Source organism: Amphiprion ocellaris, chromosome 11 (assembly GCF_022539595.1).
Source record: "Amphiprion ocellaris isolate individual 3 ecotype Okinawa chromosome 11, ASM2253959v1, whole genome shotgun sequence".
NCBI lineage: Eukaryota > Metazoa > Chordata > Actinopteri > Pomacentridae > Amphiprion > Amphiprion ocellaris.
The window spans coordinates 21,327,695-21,347,107 of NC_072776.1; positions in this window are offsets into that span (position 1 = coordinate 21,327,695).

Genomic DNA, 19,413 nt, shown 5'->3' on the forward strand with positions numbered 1-19,413 from the left:
CAAAGATCTAATCACTTGGTCTTTGTGTCATTTCTAACCTTCCCTGAAAATTTCATCCAAATCTGCTAGTCCGTTTTTGAGTAATCTTGCTAACAAAAAGACAGATGGACGGACAGACAGGTACACCAATGCCGATCGTCACATAACTACTTGGCAGATGAGAAATCTGTTACAAAGTGAAAAATAAGCATATTACAAGCAAGAAATCATTCTTATGGATTTTATTTACAAATTATACTTTATTATTTTTGACAAATTCAGGTGCCTGCTTAAAATATAATGTGACATTTATGCACTGAGTTGGCAGTTTTTTAGGTACACATAACTACAATATAGGCAGTCTGATATAACAGTCCTTCAATGTATCCTACCTTCTTGCAGACTGTAACGTTCTAGTGAAACTGTTTACAGGTTTGTTTATTAAACTGGTCCCAGAAAATGTAGTTTGCAGGTCTGTTGGATTGAATCAGGTAGCTCTGTATTACAGCCCTAACAAAAAAAAAAAAAAAAAAAAAAAAGGCAAAAGTGTAAGCTACAGAAAGAGATGTGGATATTCTCAAAGTAATGTATTTGGCTTCACTATACACTTCACTATTCCCTTTCTCTCCCTTTAGAAAACTTGAAAGCCACTGAGGCAAGAGTGATGAATGTTCTCATAACCGCAGTGGATTTCAGAGCTAAGCAGAGGAAGCACAATCAAACCAAGATGGCTCAGAAAGCTGCTGAGAGGTGAAAGTACGGCCTTTAGTCTGACAACTGAAAAAAGTGTCATTAAAAACACTCACTATGTCATGGTTAGGAACATGAAAGCACCGCATATGTGCTGTGTTTATTATGCAGTGCAAGGAAACAAAAGTTTGCGAGAGGTCATGGGGAAAACACCGAGCCTCAGACTGGACTCAAACAAGAGGGGAGGAAAATGTTTGAGGATGGCAGAAGCAATTAGCTTCCTCAGGCTACTCAGAGTTCAGCAGTCTTCTATTTCCAGTTCACCCAGGCAGTGAATGAGAAACACCATTACTGCCTTTCAAATAAAGTTCACCCATAGTGCCATTTGTACTCATAAAAGGCATGCATGACTCACATACAATTAGAAAAAAAACTGACGGGTTCAAAGCGGGACAGAATGTCTGAATGTCCATGAACATGGCCCAAGTCGTTGTCACCAATTTATTAACTCAAGCAAATACTTATTGCACCCAAAAGGCAGATGCATGTGTTTCACATTTGAGGGTTCCTCATCCTTCAGATGTGTGACCTCACATAATTATCCTGCAACATGGCAAGAAAGGACATCTGCAAGGATACAATGTGATTTTTGTTAAAAAATTATTTAAAAAAAAAAAAAAAACACCACCCTTCCCCATATTGTCTATAAGTCACTGTTTTAGTCATTTGTCTCTTTTCTTCCATGCCATGTCATTGCTAGCCTTCAGTCCATGCTACATCCCTTCTTCTCCTACATTTTTTCTTCGACTGCCCCTTACCCCATTCTCTCACCACCACACCGAGCCTGTGCAGCCCCTCTCTCGACCCCCGTCCTCCCAGTATGTTTTACTTTTCCAGCTGTCAGTAATCAAGCAGGTGTCTGATTGGCTGACAAGCCCAGCTGCTGGCTGACGGGAAGGCCTGTGCACGTCCAGCTGCAGGGTTTAAGATGGCGTGCAGTCAAAAAGAAAAGGTGACAATCACACCCGACTCCCACGCACCCCCAGCAGTTACACAGCCAAAACTCTAGTTAGCCAACCTCCCCCCTTCTCCTCACCCTCCCCCTTACCTCCTGTTATGCATCGTCTTTATCATCATCATTATTTTTGCTAGAATTCTTGCGGGACAGAGCAGGCTTCTCAAATCTGGAGTAGGGAGGGGATGGGGTTGAGCTCAACTATCATTAAACATGTGATCTCATGCTCTCGGCACAGCATTGCTTTGGTGACATGCAGTGTGTAGTAGTTGTGTGTATGTCTTTGTTTGCATCCCTTCGGTGCCTGACCATGTGATCTAGATGTGAACGGGGCCAAAGCTTCTCCAGCAGCCCTTAAAAGGCCCGGTTGGTCTCTTGCTGTCAGTCCATAGGTGGGCTCTACAACTCTTCCAACTCTTTCATATCTCTCTGCAGCCCCAGAACAAATAGTCGAGGTTGTAGGAGGGCCCCCTGTGGCTTTCTTACCCAGTAAATTCCATTTCAAGGAACACACATTGTTCCTTAATATGGCTTCAAGTCAGCCTCATAAAAATTGCAGATTGCATGTTGGACAAGAATAATATAAAGTCTCTTCCATCACTCCAATAAACTAAAAGGCAGTAGAGTAAAATGGAGTATGTAGCAGAGCAAAGTGAGTTGGACACAAAAATATTACTTGTCACATTCAGCAATAGTTTGTTTGCATTTAGTTAAAGCTCCACTAATCATTGGTTTTCCACATTAAACCACTAAATGTAATTTAAGAGAGGTTACACACGGAGAATTAAAACCTAGTTTAGAAATGTTTTATGGGTTTCTAACTTTTGTTAGCCGTTTGTTTTGGAAACCAGATTTTCAGCAGCTGCAGGCAGCTGTTACAAACAAAAAGGCTGCAATAACTTCACTTTACCTGCTAAGCACTAACCAGTGGACATTCGACAGGTAAAAACCCTGAGTTGGTGGATACCAAAACAGAGTTGAAACAAAAGTGATCACAACATACACTACAGTTCAAAAGTTTGGGGTCACCCAGGGAATTTCATGTTTTCCATGAAAACTCACACTTTTATTCATGTTCTAACATAACTGCACAAGGGTTTTCTGATCATCAGTTAGTCTTTCATCACCATTAGCTAACACAATGTAGCATTAGAACACAGGTGTGATGGTTGCTGGAAATGTTCCTCTGTACCTCTATGTAGATATTCCATTAAAAATCAGCCGTTTCCAGCTAGAATAGTCATTTACCACGTTAACAATGTCTAGACTGTATTTATGATTAATTTAATGTTATCTTCATTGTGGAAAAAACTGCTTTTCTTTGAAAAATAAGGACATTTCTAAGTGACCCCAAACTTTTGAACAGTAGTGTACATGTGTTACATGTTACATGTTCTGGTGTTATAGCAGAGGACCAGACCTGTGCAAACCACCACTGCATGCAACTTGCAAGCTATTAAATGAGAGTACAGACAAAGGTAGTTAATATGTAGAGCTAATATTCAATTACAGTTGCTCACAATCACTTATACTTGACCTAACTGTATGATTCCTTACTAAGCATAGATAAAAGCTTGATGCAGTCCCAGACATCTTAGTGTACTTTGCATTGCAGAATTTATTTGCACACTGCTGTGTGTTTTCTTTTGGATACTCTTTTGCAGATGAACTCTTTGTGGTATCAGTAGCAAAGTTTTACTGTTTCCAGATCATCACGCCATAGTTCAGATCATTAGTAAAGAATATTGTCCTTCAGACACCTCAGGAAGTTACAGTAGGACTCTGCCTTAAAGTCTGACTCTGAGGGACTAATTTCTGGTGCAGAACCACATGAATATTGCCGAAAACAACAAACCTGCTCCGAGTGTGGTCTTAACCTGACGCATCTTGTCCAGTTGTGGAAACTGCAAGCCTTTCCTCTGTAAAAGTGTCTGTTTTTTCTCACAGTGGTCACCACAGCCCCACCACTCATCATCAGTGATGTTTTTTTGTTGGATCATCTCAGCTGCTGACTGAGACAGAATGCAATGTTTTCTTTTCTGCTCCAGTTTTAGGTCTATGGAGAAATCCTAAATGTTCAGCTACTAACGGTAACAAAAACGGGCGTTGCAGGACCTGACATATTTGAAGGGAATTTCAGATGTTCGCATAAACAGTAATTTCAAATTAGAAATGGATCAAGCTTTTGCCTGCATTTGAAAGTAGAAATTTTACACCAAATGACAATAAAAATGTCAACAAATAAATCTGACAATGTACAGGCAAAGTCAGCGATATTCCCGCGATTGTGGTCTTGACCAGTTTTGAAATAAAACCCAGAGTTCTCTTTATCTGAGACCAAAACAAGGTCAGGAAATAATGTGGTTCATTCCGAGACCAGGCCGAGATCTTTACAAAGTGGTCTTGAATCTTGAGAGGAAGACTAAGCAAACTATTACAAATACATACCAATGTTATCTCATGTCTACTTGATGTTAGCAAATACAATAAAAATAATATTTCCATCAGGTTGTTTTTGCTTAAGAAAAGATTTTTTTGGCTGCTGAGTTCTTCCTATCCCAAATTAATATCAGTAAAATGTATTAAAATCTCATTCAAATTCCAAGTTGAAGGTTGTGAAACCAAAACAGTGGTGCTTATAAAATAAAAATGTTCTTTACATATGAAGTAAACTGCACAGTCAAGTGATCATTCTGTAATGTTGCCATCCAAGCAATTTTGTTCCTTATAGTCATTTCATCAATTTTTAAAATTAAAAATAGATGATGTTGTGTTTATTCTATAAATAAATTCAACTTTACTGTAAAGTACAACTTAGAATTGAGATCAATGTTGGATAATTTTTTTTGTGTGGTTTGCTAGTTTGTTGTGTCTTTTTGAATTTGGCAGACTTTCTTCCACCTTCGGCATTTCACTGCCAAAGTATTGCCTCTTCAACAAGTCATGGGTAATGGTTGTGTCTCCGTCAGGATGTGACAGCGCATAGTTGAGTGAGGAATGTGGGGCTTCAAATCGTTATAAATATGTGGGAAGTACAGAGGGAAGTACTTCAAAACGCTCCTTGTTCCTCTCACAGTGACTCAAGGTCAGTGTTATTGTGCCTGCTTGTTACGAGGTTGTTTTCATGCAGAACACCCATACTTACAGGCAGAAGCACAGTGTAAAGTAGATGGCCTATGCCTAAGTGTTTAAACTTGTGTGAAGGTCACACTGAGAGCCATTCCCGGTCAGGAGTTCTTGCTCCTACACATGTCCAATTAATAGTTTCCGTGCCATACCTAATGCTCCCCTCAGCTGTCGGATTTAGACAGAACAGAACACACCCCACTCTTGTCTTCATGGAAAAGTTGTGTTAATGTGTAAGGTTTTAAACTACTTTGTCAGGATTTTTCTCATATTTATTTGCAGTACTTAAAATGGAATGTTAAAGGACTAATGTTAGGACATAAATGAGTTTCATTTGGGAGGACGTGTTAGATGAATGGTAACCAGTATTAAACTTTGATTCTGTCCCAACACAAACTAAAATGATTTTGTCACAACACTGCATTAAATCAAACTACATTTTGACCTTGTAGTTATGCCCAAAATTAGTCATACCCCAGCCAGCTTTTGATTTACAGTGATTTTTTGACCGATAGGTTTCTTCTGGCTGGAAATTGCATAAACAAATGACAAAGGATGGTGAGACGGTAATTTTAAGTGTTTCTATGTTATTTTACTTTTTTTACTAAAACACCATGTTCACAGTTATTCATACTCTTTCTCAGTAATCCATAGCAAAGCCTTTATTTGTTCCTGCAGTCATCAAATGGATTTTGTAATTGCTAACACATTCTGCATGTCTTCACTGGGATTTTGTTCCACTTGTCTTTGTGACAAACTCTAGGTCTTGGATTTGGAAGACTTCCTTACCAATCCTCAAGTCTACAGTTCCCTCTACAGATTCATGAAATTCATGTCCGGACTCTGGTTGGACCACTCCAAAATGTTGATTTTGTTATTTGTTAACCATTTCTTGACCACTCTGGCTATGTGTTTGAGATCGGTTTATTGTTGGAAGGTCTAATGCTGCCCAAGGCCAAGTTTTTCTGCAGGTTGCCCAATGGTTTTCTCGAGAATCTTAATGTCATCCACATTTGTCGTGATGCTGTTTGCATTGAAAAAGTTGGAAAAACACTAGTCATACATTACAATCCCAGAACATGTTTGACAGTGTCATTGTCATGGTCACAGTCAAGGTTCCCTTTATTGTTACCTGGGGGAGAAATTTGTCTTAGACAAAGGCAAAAGCAAGCTGCACTGCAACACATAAAACAGAACACATGCTACTAAAAACACATAAAATATGTGACATATAAATGACTTTAAATAATTTAAAATAATGTAAAGCTAAAATCCACAAATGCCCCCATACATACAAACATACATACATCCCTATGTACTCAACATTTGGCTACCTCCTTTTGGTATCTGCACCTAACTGCTCATTAATGAGCTTGATTGAGAGATGGATTAAAGAGTTTTTAAAATGGTTGAGCCTGCACAGCAGAACTCTGTACCTTCTGACTGAATTCAAGAGAACATACTCTGGAAACAGGGCATGTGATGACTCTGAAAGAACACTGTTTCCCTGCCTGATGGTGGCCTGTATAAATAAATCTTGCTGCATGAGTGGAACATGGGTACTCATGATCTTACTCGCCATCTTCACCAAGTTATGAATCTGAGTTTTTGATTTGATTGTCAGAGTCCCAATCCAGCAGGCGAATGCTTCTCTTTTCCCTCACCAAATGGAAATCACGTCCCCATGTCCAAACAACAGTGTCATCTGATCACAGACCTGGTGACCAAAAGTGTCCTCCTCTGTCCAGGTGGGCTTTGTTAAAGGCTAGATGAGCTTTTGTTTGTCTGTCGGAAAATAAGTCCTCTTTGCTCAGTGTCCATGTAGACCAGCCTGTACTGTGTCTGCCAATGTGTTTGCTTTGAGATGTTGGTCACAGAACTGCTCAGGTGTTGATCCTCGGGTTCCCCTCACTCTACCATTCTTGTGAGCACAGGGGTCACTTTTATCTAACTGACTAGAGAACTACTGCAACAGCTGCTCTTTGTGTATAGTGTATTAGAAATTACATTATAGCTCAATTAACATCCCTGTCTTGCAACTTGTTGAATACAGAATGCATTTTAAGTTTTCATTTGTTTGTAAAGCCATGCATGAGTGGGAACCTGGGTGTATAGTAGACCTTCTCTGACCCTTCTCTACCTCTTGGCCTCTTGCATCCCTAGAACAGCTGCTCAAACTGTTCCACTATCAAGGCTGGTTGAAGGTCCTGCCTTTGCATTAGCAGCCCCAAAGCTTTGGAAAAGCCTTTCTCTTTCAATCAAAAGTTCCTTCTCAGTTCCCACAATTAAAAAAGAAAACTCTCAAGATTTACATGTTTTCAGTGGCTTGTGGTTGTTCTTACTCATCTTCATATTTTGGTACTTCATATTTATTTTATTTTCCAAATTGATTTTACAAGTTTTTATCCTAGCGCATGTGTGTATCCTCAGTTGGACTGACAGCAAGAGCAATCCTTTAATATAAAACCAAAGTTACTGTTAAGAATCAAGCATTTTGCTAGAAATCTGCTCAAACCTGCCCACACAAGTGATTAAACAATAATCTTTGCTCTGTCTGCACTGGGAAAAGATGCCTCAGAACCACATCTGTTTCTGGCGAAACATCAATCTGCTGCTACTTTAGTGATTACCAACAAAGGCGAAAAAAATACTCTGAGCAAATACAAAGCAATCACAAAATAATTCTGAAAATATAATACACCATATTAATGTATCCCTGATTGGCGTTAAAAAAAAAAAAAAAAAAAAGAAGGAAGGAACATTGCGAAGCGGTTTGATTCAGTAAAGCTTCTTCTTCAGTCCAGTAAACCTCTGTACCTATCTGAAGGTGGCAGGGCACAAGTGCAACCTCTGGTCTGGAAAGAGCTATTTGAAAGAAGCAACTGATTTTTGTTTTATTGAATCACATGACACCAGGCTGCTACAAAGTAACCCCACAGAAAAGTGCACACATCAAACTGGTTTGGAACGATTGTATTCTGTTGAGAGAGAGATCAAATTCCATCACATTGGGTTTGTTACTGCCTCCTTTTCAACTTTCTTCTTAACAAAAGTAGCATTGGATCAATGCAGTCATACAAATTGCAAAATATTGTGTTCATTTTCTATCATCGTTGTACACATTACATTAAAATCCCACACCATCTGCCGCTAGTTGCAGACTGGGCGCTATGTATTTGCATCATACCACTCTGTCCCATCCATTATGATATCTGGGAGAGGCCTGCTTCCATTTGTTAAGCAATGGCTGTGATGAGTGACTGATTGATTCAACTGTTTTGGGGCAAGAAGACCTGTGATGGCACCGGCTAAGATGGAATTTATTAATGACTTCGCTCTCCAGTTTATATTTAGCTAGCCCTTTTTGTTTTGCACTGCTGCACTTACTTGAACCAAATCAGCAGATGTGCTTGGAGATGCCCTTTGTGTCTACGATCTACTGCTTTCCACTTACCCTTGTGTTTGCAGGATTAAAATATTGCCTCCTGTGTACATCAGTTGTACAACCATCATTGTCAAGCCACATTACAAAAAGTCTCAATATGCTGCTTTGGATTCAAGTTTTTAGTGAAGTTTCAACTACGTCGTCACTTCAAGCCAAAATCTGATTGCAAATTGTTCAAAACTATTTCTTCCGGTCATAAATCCAGTCTGTTTGCGGATGATCTTTCCAAAGTATAAGTCATGAACCAAAGGGGAATTAGATAAATGTTGTAGGGGGAGTTTGTGTTTTGGCTATGAAGTACTTAACAAATGTGTTTTTAACTACCTTCTAAGAGCTTCGTAGCTGTGGGACCTTCCTTTGCCGTCACTGTAGCTATCTCATGACCTGAACTTTGTACAGTAGTTTAGTCTCTTTGGGCCGCAACAGCTTGGGAATAGGGAATGAAGAAACGAAATGTTGATATTATAATAAGACATTTGAAACATGTCCATTTATAAATGTGGTGACCCTGTCTGTAGGAGTAGCAGCTCTTATTATTCAGCTTCATGTTTACTTAGGAAGCCTATTAAACCTATAACCTCTTCAAATATTCAAGTCAAAAAAGATTTCTTGTAGCATAGGCGGACCTGGTTGGCAGGAATATTGTAGAGACTGCTGTACAAAATTATACTATAATACCCTTAAGGTAAACTATGAACTTCAAGAAGGAGGCAATGATTATCACTGACTGTGTAATGCCATTTGACATCTTTAATGTCTTTAATAAAATGTCATTGGAGATTTTATGAATGCAATTGACAGAGAGAAAGTGAATATAAAGAGGTGGGGATGTAAAGACTGGAAACCACACCCTTGGCAGATGTTGACAGAGTATATGGACTGTCTACAGTACGGGTGTGTCTCTCCTATTACAGTCTATTGATCAGTTGTGTTTTCCCAGACTTCATTCATAGAAAGATTGGAAGCAGCTGCACCATATGCCTCCTCTGTTCCCCAAAAATTGCTAAGATGTGTGTATGGGACATGTTTTTGGAGTTAGTACAAATGTCTCAACCACTCTACCTAGAAGGCTTTGAACAGATGTCAGCTATCATTTTGCCCACTTCTACTGTAGTAAGATGGTGGACTGATGAGTACTGAATTCTAAGTTTGTCATTTAAGGTAGTCTGTGATGTTATTAGGGCCGTTGACCTTTGTTGCTATCTAACAGTGTGAAACCTGTTCACAGTGCCAAATAATTCTTGGTATCACATACAGTCATCACATGCTCTCATCTGCATCTACAAACACCAGCAAAGCACTGATCACTGGGGTAAACTATGCTGCACAGCCAACCTGCTCTCTCTTTAACTTCACAGGGTCAGATCAAATCCTGCCAGCAGCCACAACCACTGGAAAATCTGAGTCACTGCTCCTACAAGATCCTGACAAGGACGAAGGAGCTGACTTTCCCAAGTGACGAGTAATAGCAAGTGATAAATTTTATTGATCAGCAGAATTTCAGTTGTAGGCTTTCCATTTTTATGCTGGTTGTCAAACAGAACTGGATGGTTTATGACACTAATGACTGTTATGGTATTTAATATTCCAAAAGGATTTCTGACAGGCTCGTGTTCCATAACAACAGATCAAAAAAACAAGTCCTGATAACTGGAAATAAATTGTACACTCTTTATTGTTAGAGTCCCTCTCTGGTCATTAACTAAACCCATAAAAAGATGTCTGTGTATCAAAGTTACATATTTCCTGACTTAAATTGGATTACATGTAACTCTATACCGTCTAGAATTTGTCTCCATCCACCCCTCCCTGTTTGCTGCTGCTCAGCACACCAGCTTACCTATGGCTCTGCTTAATAACCGTAAAACTAGTGTACATTACGCACTGTCAGAATGTAATATTGGAGTAATTCAGCTGTACATGTTCAACTGCAAACTGCTTCCAAAGTAGAAAAATGATACAGAAAGCCCCGCACTGCAAGTTGACAGGATTAGTTCTTTAGGTTTGTTATGTATGAAACCCTGGAAGTCGGAATCAAGGTTTATGAGACTGTCATCATAATGGCATGGAGTTCATTTGCAAATGAACTCTCCATATATATAACAAGAAAAGCACTCAGAGAGCGCAGTACTCCATCAAGGTTGCTCAGTTGTCGTATGATTTCCGACTGAAATCTTTAAAAATTTCGAGGTCTGCAGCGGTCAATTTGTAGTAGAATTGCAATCATGTGATCGTCAGCAGGCAGCTGATACGGAAATCTTTAACAAATCCATGGATCCTGATTATAAGCTGCATCACTACCAAGATCGAATCACTTGGTCCTTGTGCCATTTCTGACCTTTCCTGAAAATTTCATCCGAATCCGTTAGTCCATTTTAAAGTAATGTTGCTAACAGACAGACAGACAGACAAACCAACGGCAATCATCACATAACTCCGCCGCATTCCTTGGAGGAGTAAAAATCTAAATATAAAATATGAATAACACCAAAAGGACATGTTGACAAGGTAGAAAGCTTGAACCTCAAGTTTCTTTTCTGCTGTTTGTTTTTTATGGGCTATCACTTGAATGTCATACTGAATGCTACCTTTTGGTGTTACTATAATAAAATTTTGTCTGAGGCCAATGGGCTTAAGAAAACAGACATCCACCTCCCCCTGTGGCCCTCTGTTAAGGCGCCACAACACTGGTAACCAATTGTGACTTTAAGTCTGTCATATGTATCCTTCTCCTCGGTCTCTTCCCCTCTCTTGGACGTAGAGAAGTCAGCCTCTCCAGGTCTCCCCTCACAAAGCTCACAGATAACCCACTGCTTTGTTATGACAGCTTTACAATCCTGGCATCTTCAATCGGCCATATATGGATTATTCATAGGGGATAAAACCCTGAGACGTCAAAGCTGTGGGCATATTAAATATTAGGGAATTTCTCCTTTTGATCATCAGATCAGTGTCAGAGCTGAGCAGACTTAGGAACTGGCAGTAAGAGTGTACAATAAATAACAGTACAGACAAGCTGAACAGTGAGGCCTCAAACTTCATCAAAGTTTAGATTAAAATTAAGATTTTAAGTGCATGGGGTACCATTTTAGGGTATTAGATAATGTGAAAACAAAGCTCAAACATTTGTCTTCTTTTTAAGCAGCTGGAACATGAAAATACATATATCATAACCTCAACAAAAATTCATCCATTCTAAACAGCAGAGCTCCCTTTCTGTGTCTGTGTCTTGCCCTGTTTTCTACTTTTATTGCATGTTATCATCCATCATTGGCAAAATGATCAAAGCAGATAAAGTTTGGATGATCAAAGGCAAAGAAGAGAATATTTTACTGGCCAGGCAACAAAATAGAATTACGTCCTTTTGATGCGAGACACACACAGTGAGAGAGAGAGATATTATGCTACAGATTTTGATGGTTCGATGCTAATATGACAATGTATGTAAACTTTTTTTGTCGCATTCCAGTTGCATTTGATGTGTGATTACATTACTTTTCATTCTGTCGATGAGTCACTGAACCAAACGCGATACAAAATCTTTTCTTTCCTGTTTCCCTTGTTTGTATTTTTTAATACTTTAAACAGCAAGGAGAGGGGTTCATGGGCTACTCTGGGACTTTCTAGACTTGACACATCTCATAAGGACAGAGGACAGGCTGTCTTCATAGGAAGGAAAACTGGCACAACTGGCCTTTTCAGCCAGCTGTGAAGTGATTAAACTAAAGGGGATTTTTATAAGAAGTGATCTAATTGAAAATGGCGCTTTTTTCCATGGTCAGCACACGAAGAGGCTAAAGTTCTTCTGTCTGTGTTAAAAAAAAGCCCCGTTTTGCTCAGTGAGGTGACATTTAGAAAAATATACAAACCACACATCTGACAAAGCTGTGCAAGTGGAAGGATTACAGACATCAATACAGGCAGAACATTAAAGCCAAATAACAGAAGGTGTTGTACACATAGACAATATTACAGGGGAGCTTGAGAGCTTTTCCAGTTTCCAGAAATGTGGGCCAAAAATGGGTCATCGTTACCCTTGACAGTATATTTGGATTGTATGGTTTTCCTATATGGCACAAACAATTTTCCCTCAGAGAAAGCCAACCTGGGATGACCTCCGGCTTCTTACAAAACTGCTGATGAGTGAACAGCTCTTAAAGGGAACGGAGGGGCTGTTTTGATTTCATGTTATTCAAGCACACCATGCCAGCTGTAAGTAATGCATTGCTCTTAGTAAACAGCCACATCAATGGCGCTGCAATGAGGCTGCAATTGTAAAGAAAACAAAGAAAATAAAAAATTAGAAATAATGTATAAACTACCGTTCAAAAGTTTGGGGTCACCCAGATAATTTCATGTTTTCCATGAAAACTCACACTGTTATTCAGTGCTAACATAATTGCACAAGGGTTTTTTAATCATCACTTAGCATTTCAACATTATTAGCTAACACAATGTAGCATTAGAACACTGGAGTGATGGTTGCTGGAAATGAGCCTCTGTACCCGTATGTAGATATTCCATTAAAAATTAGCTGTTTCCAGCTAGAATTTCTAATTAATTTAATGTTCCTTTCATTGGAAAAAAAATATGCTTTTCTTTCAAAAATCAAGACATTTCTAAGTCACCCCAAACTTTTTAACGGTAGTGTATGGTGGACTCAAAAAAAAGGGATCACCATACAGTAAGTGTGGACCAAACACCTTGGAAATTCATGCGTCGCTATTGGAATTCCAAAGTTAACTACAAATATCAGCCTAACAGTAGTGCTAAAGGGAAAGTCGGGGGTTCACCAAGGTGATTACAACTCATACTTTGGGAAACAGGCATATCTCAGCGGAGCACCAGGGTCATTAGGATTCATTCTTTGGGGATCATGAATATCTGTTCCATATTTTATGGTAGTCCAGTGTGGACCAGAGTGATGGACTAACCAACCTACAGCCATTGACATCCTCAGAACCATGTTTCTGCTGCAGCTAATAAAAATACATCTACTACATACAGAACTAAAAAGTGCAGTAGGTTGTTAATTCATTATATCACAAAGGCAAAGACTGAACTGACAAGCATTCAGCATTCCATGGTTTTACAGCAAGAATATGACATTGCATTGCAGCAGGATAACAGAAATTAACACCACCAGTATCCCAGTCTGCTAGAATTGACTCACACATCAGAGTAGACTGACTAAAATTAGATCACAAGGAAATAGAAAACAGATAGAAATAATGTGCTATTTTTGGAACAAAATGGTCAATAATCCAATTCTACAACTTAATGCAGGATATCATTATTTTTGTGCTAGTGGTTAATGAATGAAGATAAGGTGCCCATGTGAGTGTGACTGTACTGCAGGGACACATAGGAGTTTTATTTGATAACAGCCAGATTTGCAAAGATGGAGAGGTGTTATATTTTCATCAGGGTGTCATATTGCTCTCCAAGTGTAACACAGAGCACAGTGTTTAGCCTATAGGAGAAAAATGAGCTGATTTTCTCTTACACAGTCCTTCTAATCAAGTCAAAAATCCGTTACTTTATATGTTGCTTTTTAGGCCTAACTTATAATAGTAGAAGCAATAAGCTAAAACAGACATGTTGAAGATATGTTATTTGATGATGATTCACCTGTAAGATTTGAAGTTTTTTTGTTAGTGGAAATGAAGTCATACACGACCGTTCAAAAGGTTTGGGGTCATCCAGACAATTTCATGTTTTCCATGAAAACTCACACTTTTATTCATGTGCTAACATAATTGCACAAGGGTTTTCTAATCATCAATTAGCCTTTCAACACCATTAGCTAACATAATTTAGCATTAGAATACAGGAGTGATGGTTGCTGGAAATGTTCCTCTGTACCTCTATGTAGATATTCCATTAAAAATCAACTGTTTGAAGCTAGAATAGTCATTTACCACATTAACAATGTCTAGACTGTATTTCTGACTAATTTAATGTTGTCTTCATTGAAAAATATGCTTTTCTTTGAAAAATAAGGACATTTCTAAGTGACCCCAAACTTTTGCACAGTAGTGTATGTAAAGACTGTTCCAGAATGCTTTTTTCAACCCCATTTTTCCAGTGCCTTCTTGGTCTCCTATCTTCAACATCTCCTGGCTCAGTAGAAACTTAATCCACGTTTATTTTACCCTGAGTATTAGGGAGTCATTGTTTGTACCCTTGCGTGCTGGATGCTCTGTGGGTTTCTCAGAGGCAGTCAGCGAGAGCGGTAACAGATGCCAAGTTTAAATCTTGCCAAGGAGAAAGTCGTAAATTACTGTCCATGCAATGTTGAAGCAGCTCCATGCCAATTTCCATTCCGATACATTGCGGTTTTATTGCTTATCTATTCCATGCCCATGGCAAACATTTTCCCAATAATATTTACATCAGCCACGCTCTGGCGCGTGCTTCTTTTTCCTCTGTCCTTCTTGTAAATGTTGTGTTTGGGTTAGGGGCGACACCGGTGATGAACTAGAAGATGAACTGGTCATGTCCCAGGAGTGCAGTCTCCCACACGCCTTTTAACAAAGTAGGAAATCTCCACATCCTTTCAACGTGTTTCCCCCTATGGAGAATGATACCAGAATTAGAGGGGCTGGAAATTGTGTTGACCATATGCAAGCTCTGTCGAACAGAAATTATTACTAATAGTTATTATTAGTTTGCTGTGCCAGGATCAACAAAAGAGGAAGTGTGTGTAACCATATAATCACAGTGTTGATGGTATCTGTGATACATTTCACAATCGGCAACACCGGTTGTGGTCAATGCAAGTCCACGATGCTCTTACTGTAGCTCTGTCTGACATTTAAAGGGGAAATGTAAGCCGCATAGCTAACATTGTTGGAAATATAGAGTAATGTTGTTGTACTGTACATCCATGGGTGTTCACCACCCTGATGGACACATACCAAGTCCTACTTTAAAGGCATACAGTCTAAAAGTCAACTACATTGAAGAATTGTTTTTACAGGCCATTTTCTTTTCATCTGGGGAAAGTTTGTTTAGGCACCAGTGTCTCAATTAGGTACTATGTTTTGATAAGGTGTGGCTCCAGTAATGTCCTGACTTCAACCTTATCCTCTTTCAAATGATTACATGTTTCCACCATAGAATAAAGCACTTGTGCGCCTACCTCTTTCCTTAAACCAGCTATCTTGCCGTCAGGAACATAACCCACCTTTTGATTTTTTTTGTGATACCTCGGCTGCCAGGTCTTGCTGTTAAGACTCCCAGGCAATAGCGGTTGACTTCTTACCTTCTCACACCCATAAGAAGTAGAAGCACTTTGATCTAGGCTTAATTACCAACCTAAATATGTCACTGAAAAGAGAGTGTGGCATAACAGTGAGGGAGGGCATGAGAAGCAAAGTCCACATATACTTGGCGGAGTCCACAAAGAGTGCGACGGGATCAATGGAGCTGCCTGTTGGGTGGAGGTAACATAATCTTGAGGTTCTTTTAAAAAAGATCGGGCCGAGTCTATATGATTGACTGCGCACTAACCTCGGGAGAAATGGTAGGGATCTGGCCAGTCAAAACATCACTCTGTGATTATAGAGAGAGGGGAAAGAGAGAGGAGAAAATGAGGGAGGATGTATATTGTGCAGTATAGCATTAGACGTAGATGGCTTAGCCTAGACAGAAAACCCCACTTAAACACAAAAGTGATGTCCTTTGAGACTTGAAACCCATCCAAGGTCTCTGCTTTCTCTTATAATTAAAGCTATGACAACCAGTCATGCCAGAGAGTATTGCAGAAAAGCAGGTGTGTTGGTGTAGATTCAGATATTTTTGAGTATAAAGAATAAAAACTGAAGACACAAAAAATTTTCGTTACTGTTGTAAAGCTGCTTGCCTGACGAGCACATGCACACACAGTATAAATGATTTTTTGCAAGAGCTGTCCCTTAAAAGGTTGGTCAGCTGTAGGACAATATATAATGATAAAAGCATGCTTTTTCCCAGTGAACTGTTTCCTTTGCTGCTGGAAAGACTTGGAAAAGCTTATCTGGTTTGAAGCCAGACTGACAACGAGCTTTAAAAAATGAAGCATCCATCATTTTTCTTTGGAGGTTTCCAAGTAGCTGTGAGACAATGCTTCATATGCTTCAGTGCTTCACTACAGGGGTAAAAGACAAAAAGCGTCATGTTGGGAATTATTTTGGATTGCCAAGTCTTATGTCAAACCCTTGCATGTTTTAGCTGTAATATATGGCTTGGTCTGCTGTGAGGCCAAAGAAGTTACACCAATTAGATCAGCCATCCGCAAAGTATGTCTCATCAATGGGAAAAGGCCATTTTTAAAAACTTGGACTGTAACTCAGCTCATGATATGAAAGCCCTCCCATAAAGCGACCTAAATATTGGAAAGCCAACATGGCACTGAGGTGATTTATTTTTTGTTTTGTTTTTGACAGATGTCTGACATTTTTTCATTCAGCCTGGTTCAAATAGCCACCAAACTAGACAAAGATCAGAATATAGCCATCAATTCAGTGCAGAAAAGATCATGAGTGGGTCCTTTCCTCACACCCAGTAAAAAATAAAAATAAAAATCTGAGTGTCTTTGTAACAGTTCTTTTAAACTAATGATTGATATCCAATATGCAGCAATTCTTGCATAACTTTAAAGATGAACATTTCCATGATAACTTTTCCATTGTGGCATGAAATAATCTATCAGTCAGTCTCACACCAAGATGTGTAATAGCTGCATCGGTCCACAATAAAACAAAAAAAAAAAAGTTTTTTGATAAAGATTTAAAAGTTTTGTGATGCTTGTGCTTTTTTTGGCCTATTCTTTTCCACTGGCCCACGTTTAACATCCTGTGACCCACAAAGTTTTTTTTTTTTTTTTAATACATAGAATGCAAAGTCAGCATAATGAGGCTAGAGGGGTTAAAGTTGCAGAGACCACAGGAGACCGGTGTTTCAATCCTGTGGAACCATTGTTTTGTGGAGTTTTCACTCCGTCTACTTTCATTTTCTGTCACTGTTTTTAGTCATTTTCATCTGCTTTTGCTTTTGTTAATGCTGCAAAACTACTTAACTTGGTAGTTTTGGTGCCCTAGCTTAATTGTGTTTCGGGAAAGATCATAGTTCTAGTTCAAATACATCCATTCAAATGCTTTGGGGTTGAATAGTTGCTACTACCACCAACATCTGCACCCGCAGCGGCTCCACCCGGACTCGCACTCTAGGCTTCCGTGCTCACCGTGGCGGCCGTCCTACCTCTTGCTGCTCCTGTTGCTGCGGACGGCTGGGCGTGGGCCTGATGCCCCAGCGCCCACTAGATTCGACTAGCCCACCGGGACAGTGCCTGGTATGCCAGATGGCCAGTCCACCCCTGCCTGGCACCTATCGGGAGTGATTAGCCTGGAGCTCCAGACCTCCTACCAGCCCTGGTCCTCCACACCTCCTGACCCATCCGATTGGTCTGCCACCACAACTCCTCCTGCCACAAGACCTTAGCAATCACCACACATGGGTATATATCTGCAGCCAAACTCTCAGTCGGGGTGGCTGGGATTTGATGAGACCGGTTTGCCTTGGTGCCTCTTTGTATTTTGTTGGTGTTCTGATGTGGTCCGTAGGTTCCATAGCCACTGAGGGGTGACTACAGACATTTAGAGCTTCTATTAGCAGTCCACTAACTCCTGTGAGAAGTTACTTGTGACTTGAGTCTTCGCATGTTGTGTCCTAGGAAATGTGTGTTTAGAGGCACCACTTTTATTCAGTTAATCATGCGCACTCGACACATTTGTCTTGTATTAGTTTCTGTTGTATGTGGTGGGTGTTGCCACTGTGTTTGAGTCTGGCTAAGGAGTTCAGTTGTTTTGCTTTTGAGTAGCTAGTTTAAAAACTCTGTTAGCCTTCATCTGGTTTTATTTTGTCCTTTGATTTAGCAACATCAACCAGTCTTCTTCTCTTTGTTTGATCACAAAGAGATTTCAAAAAATTAAAAACAATAGTTATTGTGCTCAGTCATGTCACTCTCAGAAAGAAAACACATTATCTAAATGATCAGCTAGTACCTAAAGTCAGCAATAACTGGCTAATGCATGAGTTGGAGTTAATGAAAAAAAAAACTACTTGGGTTGTCCAGCATTAGGATCACAGAACTAAGCCCACAGACAAGCAGAAGAGTAGGTTTGTAAGCTGATAGTAAAACCAGTGATTTATGACTTTAATAAATTTGTTGCCGACATTTGGAGAACAGGGTTCAAATAGAACTTCTATACAGTTATCTAATGTTCTCTGATATTGAGTGCTTTTATGTTCTACATATTTATAGAGTTTGATACGTTGTGTTATGAACAATATTATGAACTAATGTGTGCCCTCTAGGGACTACCCTCTGATAGAATGAACTGGAATCCGTCCACACAGCGTCTATATTCAACTGTCTTAGGTTAAAATCCCTGTCTAGATGCTCTCTCTTAAAAGCCCTTTCCAGACGCTTTATTAATGATACTATAAAAATGATAGATGGTCTCCTTATAAAAATGTCACATTCCTACTCAGTCAACCCCCATCCTGTTAGGGCTGGATTTTTAGCTACTTATTTTCTCTGTATTTCCTGTAATATCTGTGTCAACCTTCAGAAATGAATGATTTAAACACTGGTTATACAATACAACTGGCTTTGGATCAACACCTGAGGGTTTATCTGATTGTAAGGCTCGGATGTTCTTTAATTGCAGGTGGATGACGTCTGTACTGCTGAGCTAGGCTTGTGGAATTACTCGTTTTTCTTTATTGCTTGATTTATGGCAGCAGTTGCACTCTGCAATCTCTGTGAATAAATGATAGGCTGAAGTGAGTAGAGTATTGAGAGACAGAGAGTGTACTGCATTTTTGAGCTTTTAAGCCAGGATTTGCTTATACTGAAATATGTAGATGCCTCATATTGTATTACACGACATGTAATATCTTATGCCACATTTACAGCTGCAGCAGACCCTTGTTGACCACTGCACATGCTGAATGTTTTCATTGAATTTCTAGCATTAGTTTAGGATGTTTTTAATCTCTGTTTAAACACGTGTGTAATTTTTTGTATATGTATTGTTTATTTGTTATCTTTCTTCCTGCTGGGCCTCTTGCCAGGTCATCATTATAAATGAGAAATTGTTCTCAACTGACC